The following is a 16,473-nucleotide window of genomic DNA, read 5'->3' as shown; positions in this document are numbered from 1 at the left end:
CAAAAAGCCGAAATGCCGAAAAGCCAAAAGTTTGGCTACGGTAGTCTTGTGAGTGCGCGAACACTTGTAAGGGGGAAATAGATAGTTTGTCTGAGGCCGATGGGCGATTCCATGGACTTGGGTTGTGAATTAGCCAAACGGGCCAGAATGGGCTAAATGGGCCCGATGGTCTGTTGGGCCCATAAAAGGCAAAAATTGATATTTGATGCTATGTGATGGAAAATTGTATACGAGCATGACTGTAAATGTGATTTGGGCCTAGTGGCCATATGAATGTGATTTGGGGCCTAATGGGCCACATAAATGTGAATGGGCCTAATGGGCCATATGAAAGAGATTGGGCTTAGTAGGCCATATATATAGGTATGTGGATTTTTCTGGGCTTTGTAAGAGGTTGTAGGCCTAGTATATGATGACTGCATAACACTTAATTAATTTATTAAGCACTGTGGACAAGTCATAGAGTTAAAGTGTGGCAACAGGTATGTGCATGTCTAGGATTGGATCTAGGGAGAGCTTGGTACTTAAGCGGTCTTAATGACCCACCTCTTCTTCTATGAAATCCTACTTGGTGCATAGTATTCGTTCATCTTAGCTAACGGGATTTGTTAACAGACCAAGGTAAGTAAGACTCGTAATAAAGGAAAATTAACGAAATGCCTCTAAGGGCGAAAATAACCAAAATACCCCTAAGTGTTGAATGTAAGATTTATGGATGTTACATGTATAACTGCCGTACATGGGAGAAACAAAAACAAAGAAAGAAAGAAAAAAAAAGTGTTCATTCTCTCATTTTCTCCTTGCTTGGCCGAATGTACTAAGAAGAAAGGGGGGAAGCTTGAGAAAATCAGCCATGGGAGTTTGCTAGACTAAGGTATGTTGATGTTATCCATGAGATTTATGCATGTTTTAGTTGATAGTTTGAGTTCCACCTAACCCATGGTCTAAACCTTTACCATGAAATGGGGATGATATTCGCCATGGGTGTTGTCTTCTTGGTATCATTGATGTTTGATGTTTGATGTTGTGGTGGTGAGGCATGAAGATGAGTTAAGGTTCAACTAAGGTGGATTTGTGGATGTTATTTGCATGCTAAAGGTAAAGCTTGTAATGATGCATGGTATGGTGTTGTATGGCATTTGGCCATGGTAGGAAATAAAAGGAAACTATGTTCGTTGTTCATGTCATTTGAATGAGAAGTGCTAGTAAGGTGAAGTACAAATGTTAGTGTTTGATTTACTAGTGTATATATGCATACTAGCCTAGTTGTGAACTTGAATCAAATTGGTGTTAAGTCGATACAAGCGACCTTACTTGTTGAATGTATCAAGTGTGGAAATCGGCCTTAACATGAATGTGTATGTTCGGCCACATGAACGAATACATATGTTGATGTGTATATTCGGCCTTAGGTAGCCTATTGAGGGCCTTAGCTTTTCCTTGATGCTTGAATGAATTGTATTGAATTGCTTGATGTAATATAAAATGTGCATGACCAATGTGTATCCAAGCAAAAGGGTGGCCATATGACCATTTAAACTCCTTGTCATATTCGGCCATAAGCTAGCATAATGAGGTTTTAATAAGTTAAATTTGTGTGAACTAGCTCAAGAACTCAAAGGATCAAAGTTGGACAAGGGGAAAGACAAAGTAATCGAATAGCCATTGAAAACGTGCGACAACATCCGAGGTAAGTCATTAAGCATATATTTTGTATTGATTTAAATGATCATAATATATATGCAATTGTGTTTAATGAATTGATGTGTAAATGAAAATGTATGTGTATGGAATGATGCCACTGTTGAATGTATAAAGGCAGCAAAATGCATAAGGTATTGGTCACGGCACTAAGTGTGCGGGTATAAATGGAGACGGTGACAAGATTGGCACTAAGTGTGCGGGTATAAAATTGTACAGCACTAAGTGTGCGAGTTTGATTCTATAGCACTAAGTGTGCGAGCTGAAAATATATAGCACTAAGTGTGCGGATTCACTATATGCTCTTGTATTACAATTGGCACTGAGTGTGCGACATTATCGAGTTAATCCCGGACAGCGAATCGGGTAAGTACCTTGAGCTCATGACGAATAGACAATATGTTCATGCTCGGGGTTGAGCTTGGTAAGCTTTAAATCTATGTGATGATTGCAATTGTGTGATTGTGGTGAAAATGAGTTAGTGTGTGAAAATGCCTCAAATATCTTATCGTATAAATATGAAATGTGGATGTCGGCTTGGTATGAGATTGAACCGAAAGGTCCGAGGAATTATGGTATAGTTCGATATGGATGAAGTACCTAGCCTTGTTTCATTGTTTAACTTTGTGATGAATTTAGCTAATGGATAATTGTAAAGTGCTTATGACTTCTGAGTTATAAACTCACTCGGTGTTTTCTTGTCACCCATTTTAGGTCTCGTGGACTCGTATTGTTGCGTGCTCGAACCGTCGTTGAAGTCATCACACCGCTGAAATATTTTGGTATTGTCTTTGTTGTTGAAGAACATTTGGCATGTATAGGCTATTATATTTTGTTGAACTGTGGGTTGTAAACTTTAAGCCATGTGAAAATGGCCTATGTGGTCGCCGAGTGGGATGCTAGAACCTATAGCCACGAGTCTTAGAAACTTTAATTTTGATAAGGTGGCCATAATTTGTGTCATGTTTGATGGATGATTAAGGCCAAGGAAAGATTCATGAAATTGGCATAGTCTCATGCGATGAATCAATTGCAGACAGCAGAAGAGGAGGTGAGATTGAAAATCACTAAAAATAGTAGAAGTAGAATTAAATAGTGAATATTATGCAATTGAACCCTGATGAATCTAGTTTAATATGGATGGAACGAAACGACCATATGAGCAGTATATTGAGAGATATTAAAGTTCTCGTGAGACAGGCCAGAACGGTTTCTGGGTCCCCTGTTGTGACTTTGAAAATTTACTATAAATTATCCAGAAAGAATTAGAAGTCATGCCTTATATGTGCAGATTCCATTTTGAGTCTAGTTTCATTAGAAACAAACGGCACCAGTATTAAAGCCCTGTACAGAGAGATATTCAAGTTTTAACGCGCGAAGGTCAGTGTAGTCGACTCCTGTAACATTGGTGACTTTAACTAATAAACTGTACCAATTGGCCCAACCAAAATTCTAGAAATAAATCCATGGATAGATATATGAGTCTAAATTCAGGAAAAATTTACGGAATCAGTTTCCAGTTTTGAAACTCGAGATATGATTTTTATGGCGACAGTGATGCAGTTTCCCACCTGTCTGAAATGCCAAATTGGTTGGTACCTTGAGAAGATTTGGCCCATTAACCCTCGTGTCCGACAACCGACGGTCACGGGTTCGAGTGTTACATTTTATTGGTATCGAGCCATGGTTTAGTCGGTTCTAGGACTACCATAGCGCGTGTGAGTCTAGCTATACATGCCAAATTGTTAGTGCTTAATAATGTGATGACTTGACGGTTGAAATTTTTTTGTTTTGATTAGCAATGGAACCACGGTAGAGAGACCCTTGGCGGATGACGTTGAAAGTGTAGCGGCTGCTCTGCGCAAGGGACACCGCCTGCTGAGCCTCGATCATCCGCGAATAATCAAAATGAAGGGCGAAACAAGCCTTCTTCACCATGATGAATGAGTGGGTCGCGCAATATGCCCGAACCAACCCGGCTGTCCAACCATTCCCGAATTTAAATACTTCACCCCAAGAGCCCGCAATGCCTCCGATTCTTCGATCCCGTGAGGTGAGTAAACCACCGTGGACTTGATTAGGAAGCGTGGGGCGAGGAGTTCAAGGCCATAGTTACCGATGATGCCGAAAAGGCCGAGTTCGCTCGATAACACCATTAGAGTGTTAGATGAACTGCCATGCACACCGATGAATGTCTTAAGTGTGCTATATCCTTGTTATGAGACTCGACTTACTATTGGTGGAGGACTTTAATTTCCATAGTCCCAAATGAACGAGTTACTTGGGATTTCTTTCAATCCGAATTTCGAAAGAAATACATTAGTCAACGGTTCATCGATCAGAAGCGTAAGGAATTCTTGGAACTCAAGCAAGGCCGGATAACCGTATCTGAATACGAACATGAGTTCGTAAGACTTAGTCGGTATGCTCGGGAGTGTGTGGCTGATGAGGTTGCGATGTGCAAAAGATTTGAAGAAGGATTGAATGAAGAGTTAAAGTTACTAGTGGGAATTTTGGAGATAAAGGAGTTCGTGACACTAGTCGAACGAGCTCGCAAGGCGGAAGAACTTGGGAAGGAGAAGAAAAGGCTGAATTTGAAGCAAGAGATTACCGTAAAAGATCGACAAGTAAAGCTCCGTTCTCGGTGTAAAGAGGTTCGTGGAGGACACCAAGAAGTCGAGGACGATCATGGAATTTCCATTAGAGCCCCACCATTGACGGACTCCGAGCTACTTTAGTAGCTAGTGTGGGCAATAATCGTCAAGAGAGACCGAATGCCCCAATGTGGAAGACGACACCTAGGTGAATGTTGGGGTAAGTCATTAATAGGGCTCATTATGGATGCGGTTCAAGGACCACTTCATTAGAGATTGCACGGAGCTAGATGAGAGGAATAAGACGCAAGGTGCAAGACCTAGTGGAACGACGGTGGAGGTAGGCCCCGAGAATCTCTGGAGGTAGGGGTGGTAATCGAGAGGAGCCTCCAATACGGCCGTCCGATCCGAGACCCGTGCTCCTACTAGAGCATATGCCATCCAGCAGACGAGAGGAGGCATCCTCCCCGACGTTATCACGGTACTTTTACTCTCTTTGATACTATTGTGATTGCATTGATTGACCCCGCTCTACTCACTCATATGTATGTGAAACCTTAGCATCCAAAGAAGACTCTACCGTTGAGTCTCTCGAGTTCGTAATTCGAGTGTCAAACCCTTTGGGTCAATACGTGCTCGTTGATAAAGTGTGCAAGAGATGCCCCTAATAATTCGAGAATCCTGTTTTCCTACCGATCGATGCTTCTACCATTTCATGAATTGATGTTATTCTTGGTATGGATTGGTTGATCAGTACATGATGCAAAGGTGGATCGCAAAAGGAAAACCATTGATTTGAGGAGTGCAAATAATGAGGTAGTCCGAGTCGAGTCTCTTGATTTAAAAGGAGCGCCACGATAATATCTTCTATGACCGCCGGAGGTATGTGAAAAGGGTGTGAAACATACCTTGCGTATGTGTTTGGAAGTAAAGAGACGGAAAGGAAACTCGAATCGGTACAAATGGTTTGTGAGTATTCAGATGTTTTCCCGAGGAGTTACCGGATTGCCACCGGTTCGAGAAGTGGAATTCGCATCGGTTGTACCGTACTACGCCGATTTCAATAGCCCCGTATCGTATAGCATAAACGAATTAAAGGAATTGAAGGTTCAATTGCAAGAATTGACGGATAGAGGTTTCGCTCGACCGAGTTTTTCTCCATGGGGCGACTGTATTGTTTGTGAAGAAGAAGGACGGAACCATGAGGTTGTGCATCGACTATCGTCAACTCAATAAAGTGACGATAAAGAATAAATATCCATTGCCACGAATTGACGATTTGTTTGATCAATTAAAGGGAGCCTCGGTGTTTTCAAAGATAGATTTGAGGTCGGGTACTATCGGTTGAGGGTCCGAGAATCGGACATACCCAAAACCGCTTTTAGAACGAGGTACGGTCACTCTGAATTCTTGGTGATGCCGTTTGGGCTCACTAATGCCCTACGGTGTTTATGGATTTAATGAATAGAATTTTCAGCCATACTTGGATCGGTTCGTAGTTGTATTTATCGATGACATTTTGGTCTATTCGAGATGAAACCGAACATCTTGAACACCGAGGCTAGTGTTGCAAATCTTACGAGATAAGCGATTATACGCAAAGTTCAAGAAATGTGAATTTTGGTTGAAAGAGGTTAGCTTTTTGGGCACGTGGTGTCCGTGACGGTGTCGTGGTGGACCCGAACAAAATTCGCCATAGTCGATTGGAAACCACCAAGGAATGTTACCGAAGTTAGGAGCTTTTTGGGGCTTGCGGTTATTACCGACGATTTGTAAAGGTTTCTCGACGATAGCCACGCCAATGACGGCTTACTCCAAAAGGATGTTAAGTTCAATGGACGGAGAAATGTCGAAAAGTTTCGATCAACTAAAAGCTTATTTGATGAAGCCCCAATTCTAGTACAACCCGAATCGGGCAAAGAGTTTGTCATTTATAGTGACGCATCCCTACTTGGGTTGGGTTGCGTATTGATGCAAGAAGGGCGAGTTGTGGCCTATCGTCGAGACAATTAAAGCCACATGAGAAAATTATCCGACCCATGATCTCGAATTGGTCGCCATCGTATTCGCCTTTAAAGATATGGCGACATTACTTATTTGGTGAGAAGTGCCATGTGTATTCGGATCACAAAAGTCTCAAATATTTGATGACCCAAAGAGACTTAAATCTGCGACAAAGGCGATGGCTTGAGTTGTTAAAAGATTATGAGCTCGTCATTGATTATCACCCGGAAGGGCTAATGTGGTTGCGGATGCCTTAAGCCGAAATCACTATTTGCTTTATGACGATGAATGTACACTTGTCTATCCTACCCGACAATGTGTTAGTAGCTGAATTGAAAGCCAAACCATTATTGATACGTCAAATTCGTGAAGCTCGAAAAGTCGACGATGAGTTGGTTGCAAAACGGGATGAGTGTGTTCGAACAAGGACTCGGAATTTCAAATCGATGATGACGATTGTTTGAGGTTCGAAGTCGTCATGTGTTCCAAAAATTCGAACTTATTCCAATAATTTTGAACGAAGCCCATTGTAGCCGAATGGCAATCCACCCGGAGTACGAAGATGTACAACGATTTGAAACGTCGCTTTGGTGGCATGGTATGAAACGAGACATCTCGATTTTGTTTGAGATGTTTAATATGTCAACAAGTGAAAGCGGAACATCAAGTGCCTTGAGATTACTTCACCGATCACGATACCCGAGTGGAAATGGGATCGAGTCACAATGGACTTTGTATCCGGACCGCCATTGTCGGTGAGTAAGAAGGATGCGATTTGGGTCGTTGTCGATAGATCGACTAAGTCGGCTCACTTTATCCCCGACGTCGGATTTTCAATGGTCAAACTAGCCAATTGTACGTTTCTCGATTGTGAGATTACACGGGTGCCTATTTCCATCGTGTCGGATAGAGATCCGAGATTTACCTCGCGATTTTGGAAGAAGTTGCAAGAAGCTTTGGGTACCAAGTTGCATTTCAGCACCGCCTTCCACCCCAAACCGATGGTCAATCCGAACGGATAATTCAAATACTCGAGGATATGTTGAGATGTTGTATCCTTAAGTTTAGTGGTTCATGGGAGCGGTATCGCCTTTGATTGAATTCGCACAACAATAGCTTTCAATCAAGTATTAAGATGGCGCCTTACGAGGCTTTATACGGTCGTAAATGCCGTACCCATTATTCTGGACTGAACTTAGTGAAGGTAAATTCTTCGGGGTTGATTTGGTTAAGGATGCCGAGCAAAAAGTTCGAGTAATTCGTGAAAGTTTGCAAGCTGCTTCGGATCGCCAAAAGTCGTATGCGGAATTGAAAAGAAAAGATGTTGAATATCAGGTTGGAGACAAGGTCTTTCTCAAAGTTTCACCTTGGAAGAAGGTGCTTAGATTTGGTCGTAAGGGCAAATTGAGTCCGAGGTTCATCGGGCCATATGAAGTATCCGAACGAGTTGGGCCAGTCGCATATCGATTAATTTTGCCCCGAGCTCGAAAGGATTCACAACGTTTTCATGTCTCGATGCTTGACGATATAGGTCCGATCCATCGCACGTAATTGCTCCATCGAGATTGAGATTCACCTAATTTGAGCTATGAAGAGGAACCGTTCGCATTATGAGGCGTGAAGTAAAAGAGTTGCGCAATAGGAAAATCCCGTTAGTGAAGGTGTTGTGGCATAAACACGGAATGGAAGAAGCCACTTGGGAACTTGAGGACTCTATGAAAGAGCGATACCGAGCCTATTTACTGTAAGATTTTCGGGACGAAAATTTCTTAAGTGGGGAGAGTTGTGACATCCCTAAATTGACCCTAGTCGGAAAGTGGTTTGGGACCACTAAACCGAGTCATAATAATAATTAACCATCATAATTGATGCTCATTATATGTATATATGCATGTGTGAAAATTTCATGTTTGGATTTTGTTAATTGTAAGTGAATTTTTATCAAATAGGACTTATGTGAGAAAATTTAGAAATGTGCTAGGCAAATGTAAGGTGGCCTATTAATACATGTGGGAAAGTGTTGTCCTTGCATGTCAAATTAGCCAAAATGAAGCATGATGGCCGGCCATACTATGGGTGGAAACATGTCTCCAACATGTTAGACTAGTGATGCATGTAGGAAACAATAAATTAAGAAAGTTAGCATTAAAGAAATGGAAAAAAGATAATGATGATAACAAAAAAAAAAAAAAGTGTGGATGCTTTCCCCCCTTGCCGTACATAGGAGAAACAAAAACAAAGAAAGAAAGAAAAAAAAGTGTTCATTCTCTCATTTTCTCCTTGCTTGGCGAATGTACTAAGAAGAAAGGGGGAAGCTTGAGAAAATCAGCCATGGGAGTTTGCTAGACTAAGGTATGTTGATGTTATCCATGAGATTTATGCATGTTTTAGTTGATAGTTTGAGTTCCACCTAACCCATGGTCTAAACCTTTACCATGAAATGGGGATGATATTCGCCATGGGTGTTGTCTTCTTGGTATCATTGATGTTTGATGTTTGATGTTGTGGTGGTGAGGCATGAAGATGAGTTAAGGTTCAACTAAGGTGGATTTGTGGATGTTATTTGCATGCTAAAGGTAAAGCTTGTAATGATGCATGGTATGGTGTTGTATGGCATTTGGCCATGGTAGGAAATAAAAGGAAACTATGTTCGTTGTTCACGTCATTTGAATGAGAAGTGCTAGTAAGGTGAAGTACAAATGTTAGTGTTTGATTTACTAGTGTATATATGCATACTAGCCTAGTTGTGAACTTGAATCAAATTGGTGTTAAGTCGATACAAGCGACCTTACTTGTTGAATGTATCAAGTGTGGAAATCGGCCTTAACATGAATGTGTATGTTCGCCACATGAACGAATACATATGTTGATGTGTATATTCGGCCTTAGGTAGCCTATTGAGGGCCTTAGCTTTTCCTTGATGCTTGAATGAATTGTATTGAATTGCTTGATGTAATATAAAATGTGCATGACCAATGTGTATCCAAGCAAAAGGGTGGCCATATGACCATTTAAACTCCTTGTCATATTCGGCCATAAGCTAGCATAATGAGGTTTTAATAAGTTAAATTTGTGTGAACTAGCTCAAGAACTCAAAGGATCAAAGTTGGACAAGGGGAAAGACAAAGTAATCGAATAGCCATTGAAAACGTGCGACAACATCCGAGGTAAGTCATTAAGCATATATTTTGTATTGATTTAAATGATCATAATATATATGCAATTGTGTTTAATGAATTGATGTGTAAATGAAAATGTATGTGTATGGAATGATGCCATTGTTGAATGTATAAAGGCAGCAAAATGCATAAGGTATTGGTCACGGCACTAAGTGTGCGGGTATAAATGGAGACAGTGACAAGATTGGCACTAAGTGTGCGGGTATAAAATTGTATAGCACTAAGTGTGCGAGTTTGATTCTATAGCACTAAGTGTGCGAGCTGAAAATATATATAGCACTAAGTGTGCGGATTCACTATATGCTCTTGTATTACAATTGGCACTGAGTGTGCGACATTATCGAGTTAATCCCGGACAGCGAATCGGGTAAGTACCTTGAGCTCATGACGAATAGACAATATGTTCATGCTCGGGGTTGAGCTTGGTAAGCTTTAAATCTATGTGATGATTGCAATTGTGTGATTGTGGTGAAAATGAGTTAGTGTGTGAAAATGCCTCAAATATCTTATCGTATAAATATGAAATGTGGATGTATGGCTTGGTATGAGATTGAACCGAAAGGTCCGAGGAATTATGGTATAGTTCCGATATGGATGAAGTACCTAGCCTTGTTTCATTGTTTAACTTTGTGATGAATTTAGCTAATGGATAATTGTAAAGTGCTTATGACTTACTGAGTTATAAACTCACTCGGTGTTTTCTTGTCACCCATTTTAGGTCTCGTGGACTCGTATTGTTGCGTGCTCGGAACCGTCGTTGAAGTCATCACACCGGCTGAAATATTTTGGTATTGTCTTCGTTGTTGAAGAACATTTGGCATGTATAGGCTATTATATTTTGTTGAACTGTGGGTTGTAAACTTTAAGCCATGTGAAAATGGCCTATGTGGTCGTCCGAGTGGGATGCTAGAACCTATAGCCACGAGTCTTAGAAACTTTAATTTTGATAAGGTGGCCATAATTTGTGTCATGTTTGATGGATGATTAAGGCCAAGGAAAGATTCATGAAATTGGCATAGTCTCTGCGATGAATCACAGAGACAGCAGCAGTGAGGTGAGATTGAAAAATCACTAAAAATAGTAGAAGTAGAATTAAATAGTGAATATTATGCAATTGAACCCTGATGAATCTAGTTTAATATGGATGGAACGAAACGACCATATGAGCAGTATATTGAGAGATATTAAAGTTCTCGTGAGACAGGGCCAGAACGGTTTCTGGGTCCCCTGTTGTGACTTTGAAAATTTACTATAAATTATCCAGAAAGAATTAGAAGTCATGCCTTATATGTGCAGATTCCATTTTGAGTCTAGTTTCATTAGAAACAAACGGCACCAGTATTAAAGCCCTGTACAGAGAGATATTCAAGTTTTAACGCGCGAAGGTCAGTGTAGTCGACTCCTGTAACATTGGTGACTTTAACTAATAAACTGTACCAATTGGCCCAACCAAAAATTCTAGAAATAAATCCATGGATAGATATATGAGTCTAAATTCAGGAAAAATTTACGGAATCAGTTTCCGAGTTTTGAAACTCGAGATATGATTTTTATGGCGACAGTGACGCAGTTTCCCAGCCTGTCTGGAAATGCCAAATTGGTTGGTACCTTGAGAAGATTTGGCCCATTAACCCCTCGTGTCCGACACCGGCGACGGTCACGGGTTCGGGGTGTTACAATACCGTTAACTCTTTAATCAAATTATGTATTCCATTGTTGCTAGTAAAGCCATGTCATACACAAGTCATGTATCCAACATACCAGCTATAGGCTTGATCATCTTTAGAGCATAAGCCTCTACTTATATCAAAGCACATGAGTTACATACACGCGATCAATGACTAACTCAGGAATTAGGTAAATCACACCATGAACGTTACAAGTGAATTAATTCATAAACAGATTCAAAATTAATTCATTTTGGGTCCAGTCCAATGTATCTGTAACACCCCGAACCCGAGACCATCGCCGGTGTCGGACACGAGGGGTTAAGAAGCCAAGTTCACTTGTTTTGCCCATCCATTTGACATTTCCAGTCAGGCTGGAAAACTGCGTCACTGTCGCCTTAAAAATCATATCTCGAGTTTCAAAACTCGGAAACTGGTTTCGTAAATTTTCCCTGAATTTAGACTCATATATCCATCCATGGATTTATTTCTAGAATTTTTGGTCGGGCCAATTGGTACAGTTTATTAGTTAAAGTCACCCATGTTACAGGGATTGACTGCTCTGACCTTTGGGCGGTATAACTTGAATATCTCTCTGTACAGGGCTTTAATGCTGGTACCGTTTGAAACTAGACTCAAAATGGAATCTGTACATATAAGGTATGTCTCCTAATTATTTTTGGATAATTTATAGTAAATTTTTAAAGTTGTGACAGGGAACCCAGAAACCGTTCTGGCCCTGTCTCACAATAGCTTTAATATCTCTTAACATGTAACTCCTATGACCATTTCGTTTCTTCCATATGAAAATAGACTCATCAAGGTTCATTTACATAGCTTATTCACTATTTAATTCCATTCCTACGAATTTTGGTGATTTTCACATTCACGTCACTGCAGCTGGCAGCATCTGTTTTTAAGGTAGGTCTTACCTATTTGGTAGTCTCCATGAACCAACTAGTCTTGCCATACATAGGTTCATATATGATCATTTTAACCATGCCAATGGCTGATCATATGACCAACATTCCCATTTCCAAGCCATAGCCACATCATGACACCAAATATATACATACAAACCACAATTAGTCTAAGTCGATACTTCACTTTTACGAGCCATTTTCGCATGGCCGTACATATATACATCACAACATATTCAACCAACAAGGGGTAGTCCTATACATGCCATTTCAAAGTTCAACCAAAATTTATACCAAAATAGAGGTGTGGATAATGTGGATGACTTCGACTTTATTGATCCCGAATCCGATTGCTATCGAGTGAAATCTATAAAACAGAGAGCCAAAGTAACGGGGTAAGCATTTTTTTATGCTTAGTAAGTCTCAAGGAATATAATCAGCTCTAATTACAGCAATACATTCACATAGCCAAATGCATCATTTCATTAATACACATTCTTACTTCACACTTCATCATTATATACTTTCACAAAGTATCAATCAATTCAATAACTGAAATTCATTAGTCGATTGAGCGAATGTTGCTCAAACATGTCGACTTTCAATGCACATATAACGTACCTTATCCTTTGGGCTTTTCGAGTGTACTAATTGAATTCATTACAGCAACCAACACTCACCTCCAGCCCAAGATTCTTGAATATAACCGGATATAATCACGTGCACAAATGCCTTGGTCTTAGCCCGGATAGAATAACTTCATACGAATGCCTTGGTCTTAGCCCGGATATAGCCACTAGCACAATTGCCTTGGTCTTAACCGGATATAATTTCCAGCATAATTGTCTTGGGGCTTAGCCGGATATCATTCAATTTCTCATGTACACATACATCAATAATCATTGGACATACATATTTCATTTTCGTTACTAAGGCTCAAACGCAAATATAATCACAAGCATATTCGCCTTGGGACTTAGCCCGGTAGAATTCAAATGCTCATACATACATAATCAATAATCAATACACATCCATACTTTATTTCACATAATTCAAGTAGGGTCACTTCTTGAGGACTTACCTCGGATGTTGTCGAACGGCTTTTTCGGCTATTCGATCACCTTTTCCTTCCCTTGTCCAATTGTGGCCCTCTTAGCTCTTGAGCTAATTCAAACAAATTCAATTTATTAAAACCTCATTGTGCTTGCTTATGGCGAATATGACAAGGAGTTTAAATGGTCATATGGCCACTCTTTAGCTTGAATACACAATGGTCATGCACATTTTATACTACATCAAGCAATTCAATACAATTTATTTGAGCATCAAGGAAAAGCTAAGGCCTTCAATAGGCTACCCAAGGCGAATATTCATGTACATGTTGAGGTCAATTTTGCACTTAATACCTCACAAAAACAGCATGCATTTTACTAGTTAATGCTTTGCACATTGTGGCCCAAAACTTATAATATAGCATCAAGCACTTATATGTGTGCTAGGCGAATTGTGCTTGCAATTTCACAAGCATTCTTCCACATCTTCTTCTTTAAACCAATATATTCATCACTTACTTCATAGCCAAAACATCATGTGCAAACATATATATACAATATGAGCATGGCGAATTTCAAGGTGTCCATAGCCATCCAAAATACAAATTTTAACTAACATGCAAGAAGCATGAACCATGCTCATGAATGCATCATGGCCGAATATGACAATCATGCTCCATTCAACTTCAATCATGGTTAAACACAAAAGAAAACTCAAAATCTTACTCAAGAGTAGACAATCCATCATTGCATGCATCATCATCAAGCTTCACACTTAGCATGCAATGGCTTTATCACCATAACAACTTTGGCCAAATACCATTTCCATGGCATAACAAGGATTTGAGCCATGGCTAACATGCACATCAAATTAGCAACCAAACCATGCATGAAACTCCCAACACAACCTCATACATACCTTAATCTTGATGCAAACTTAGCCAAATCTCCTTCTAGATCTCTTCTAAACAAAGGAAATGAAGCAAAATCCTTCTTCCTCTTAGTATTTTTGGCCAAAAGGAGAGAGCAAGCATGAACAAATTTTTTGTTTTCTCTTCTTGGTTGCACTGCAATGGGGGGATGCTACTCTCTCACACACATTTTTTTTCTTTTCTCACCCATGCTTAGTTGTTTATTATTTCTAACATCATCCATTAGTAAAACATGTTGGGAACATGTTCCCTTGCCCATAACCTTGTCATGGCCGGCCACTCCTCCTTAGGAAGGGGATTATTTGACATGCAACTCCACCTTTTGTTAACATGTACTAACAAGCCATTTAAAATTAGCCTATCATATTTCACCATGTTTCACTTTGATCCCTATTTAATACTTTCTCATACAAATGGGTAAAATTAGAGAATGAAATTTCCACATATGCATGCACACACATAGTAAGCATAGAATATAACAATTAATTATTTTTATGACTCGGTTTAGTGGTCCCGAAACCACATTCCGGCTAGGGTCTATTTTGGGCTGTCACAGTATCACTCTTTCAATAAATAGATTTATGTCTCTACCCATGAAGTCAACTGCTCCGATAGCCATGACTAATCATCTCCCCAATCGGAATTGTAAACTGCATAATAATCCTTCTAAGTATTTAAATCAAATGCTCACTTTTATTCTTTTACGGGATTACAAACTCATTTAGATTATCTACTGAAGTAAGTTGTCTTTCTCACAATATAAACGTTCTTACAGTGCCACTTATCATTAGCTTGAACTTAGACAAGCAATTAGCTAATATTTGCTTGTTACAATTTCACTATGTATGCAAAACATGAAACACAAACAAAAAATACATAATAGTGAAACGTGAAATTAACTTTATTTATTAATCGTTCTAATACATAGAAAACAATCACATGTTTACTACAATATTGGCACATTTTCCTGCATACTTGTATAAGTGTTTCTCGCGTAAAACATCAGTGTCTAGAAGTTGAAATCAAAAGCACTAATAAAATGTCGTGCCAGGATGTACAAGTTTTAGTTACTTGCAAACCTTGATTGGTGGATGTACAGTGTGCCAAAGTTGAAATATTGGGCTGAAAGCGATGAATGTTTTCCCATTGATGATTTTGAGATTTCATAATAAAGCTTTGTAACAAAGTCAAGAACCCATCGCATAATAGTGTGGTTGAACTTTCAACTTCTTGTTCTATTCTAGCATTAATTGGAACAATTGTCGACCTTCGACCACCTTCATCGACGTCGACAAACTCAACATATAACTCAAGTATAGGTGATCCAGTAACATTATGCATATGGGCCATTGCCTCGATTGCCACTAGGCCTTTAACATTAAATATTTCATATTTCACGAGGTCATCTGATGCTAAATATCTATACTTCAAGGACAATATTTTGTGGCTCGAAATGCCCACTTTCTGCCTAATTCTCGCCCAGAGCTTCGACAATTAAATGTTCAAGTTGAAAGTCAATTGCATAGTGTAGGCTGATAAAAAATGACCCCAATATTAGTGTCACGAATTTCACCATCGTAATAAACAACAGCATTAACTCGTCCACTCATTTTCAACCAGATAACATATTTCACATGTTTAAAACCAAAAACATTATGCAGAAAAGTAGAGTACTGATTATCCGTTAACAACAATAACGAAACTTACTTGATATAATTACGTATTTTGGGTCAATTTATGAAATTCAATTCTTTCACATAAACAACCTTATCCTTACGCAAATCTCCTTCTAACGACAGTCTACTCGAAATTTTAGGTTGGAACTTCTCTAGTAGAATGGCCACTCGCTTTATAGCAAATACTACCCCAAATATCGATCATAACTTGACATGAGTAGCATCGTTTAGACATGGCAATTTTGAGAGGTTCTTAACAGAATAAGTGGGCAGCGAGTAGGGGGAGCAAAACCCTCCATTTATATAGGCAGCTGGGTGGGCAACGAGGGAAAAAGAAAACAAAAATGTGCCTCAGTTAATCAAATAAAAACTTGAGATTCCTAGGACATTTAAAAAATAAGGACCGCGAATCTTGGGATATCTAAAACATGAGGACCGAGATTCTTGGGTTTTAAAAACTTTTCAGGGGGTTGAAATTAGGAAGGGAAAAATTCCCCACTGGGCACTCGTTTTCAATGATATGGTGGAAAGATACATTGAAAGTGCGCATTGCTGATTGAGTTTTCATTAGGTAAAAAAGCGTCCAGCAAGGCGCGCTTTTAGTGTATCTTTCTGCCACATCACTAAAAACGCTCCTTGGGAAAAAAAATTTCCCCTACCATTTTTAATCCCTTGAAAAGTTTTCAAAACCCGAGAATCTCACATTAACATCCGTCAACTAGGAGCCTTATTTATACTACAATCGGTG

The sequence above is a fragment of the Gossypium arboreum genome, chromosome 2, assembly GCF_025698485.1.
Source record: "Gossypium arboreum isolate Shixiya-1 chromosome 2, ASM2569848v2, whole genome shotgun sequence".
NCBI lineage: Eukaryota > Viridiplantae > Streptophyta > Magnoliopsida > Malvales > Malvaceae > Gossypium > Gossypium arboreum.
The sequence above is the reverse complement of the archived record's forward strand: the minus strand, read 5'-3'. Positions refer to the sequence as shown.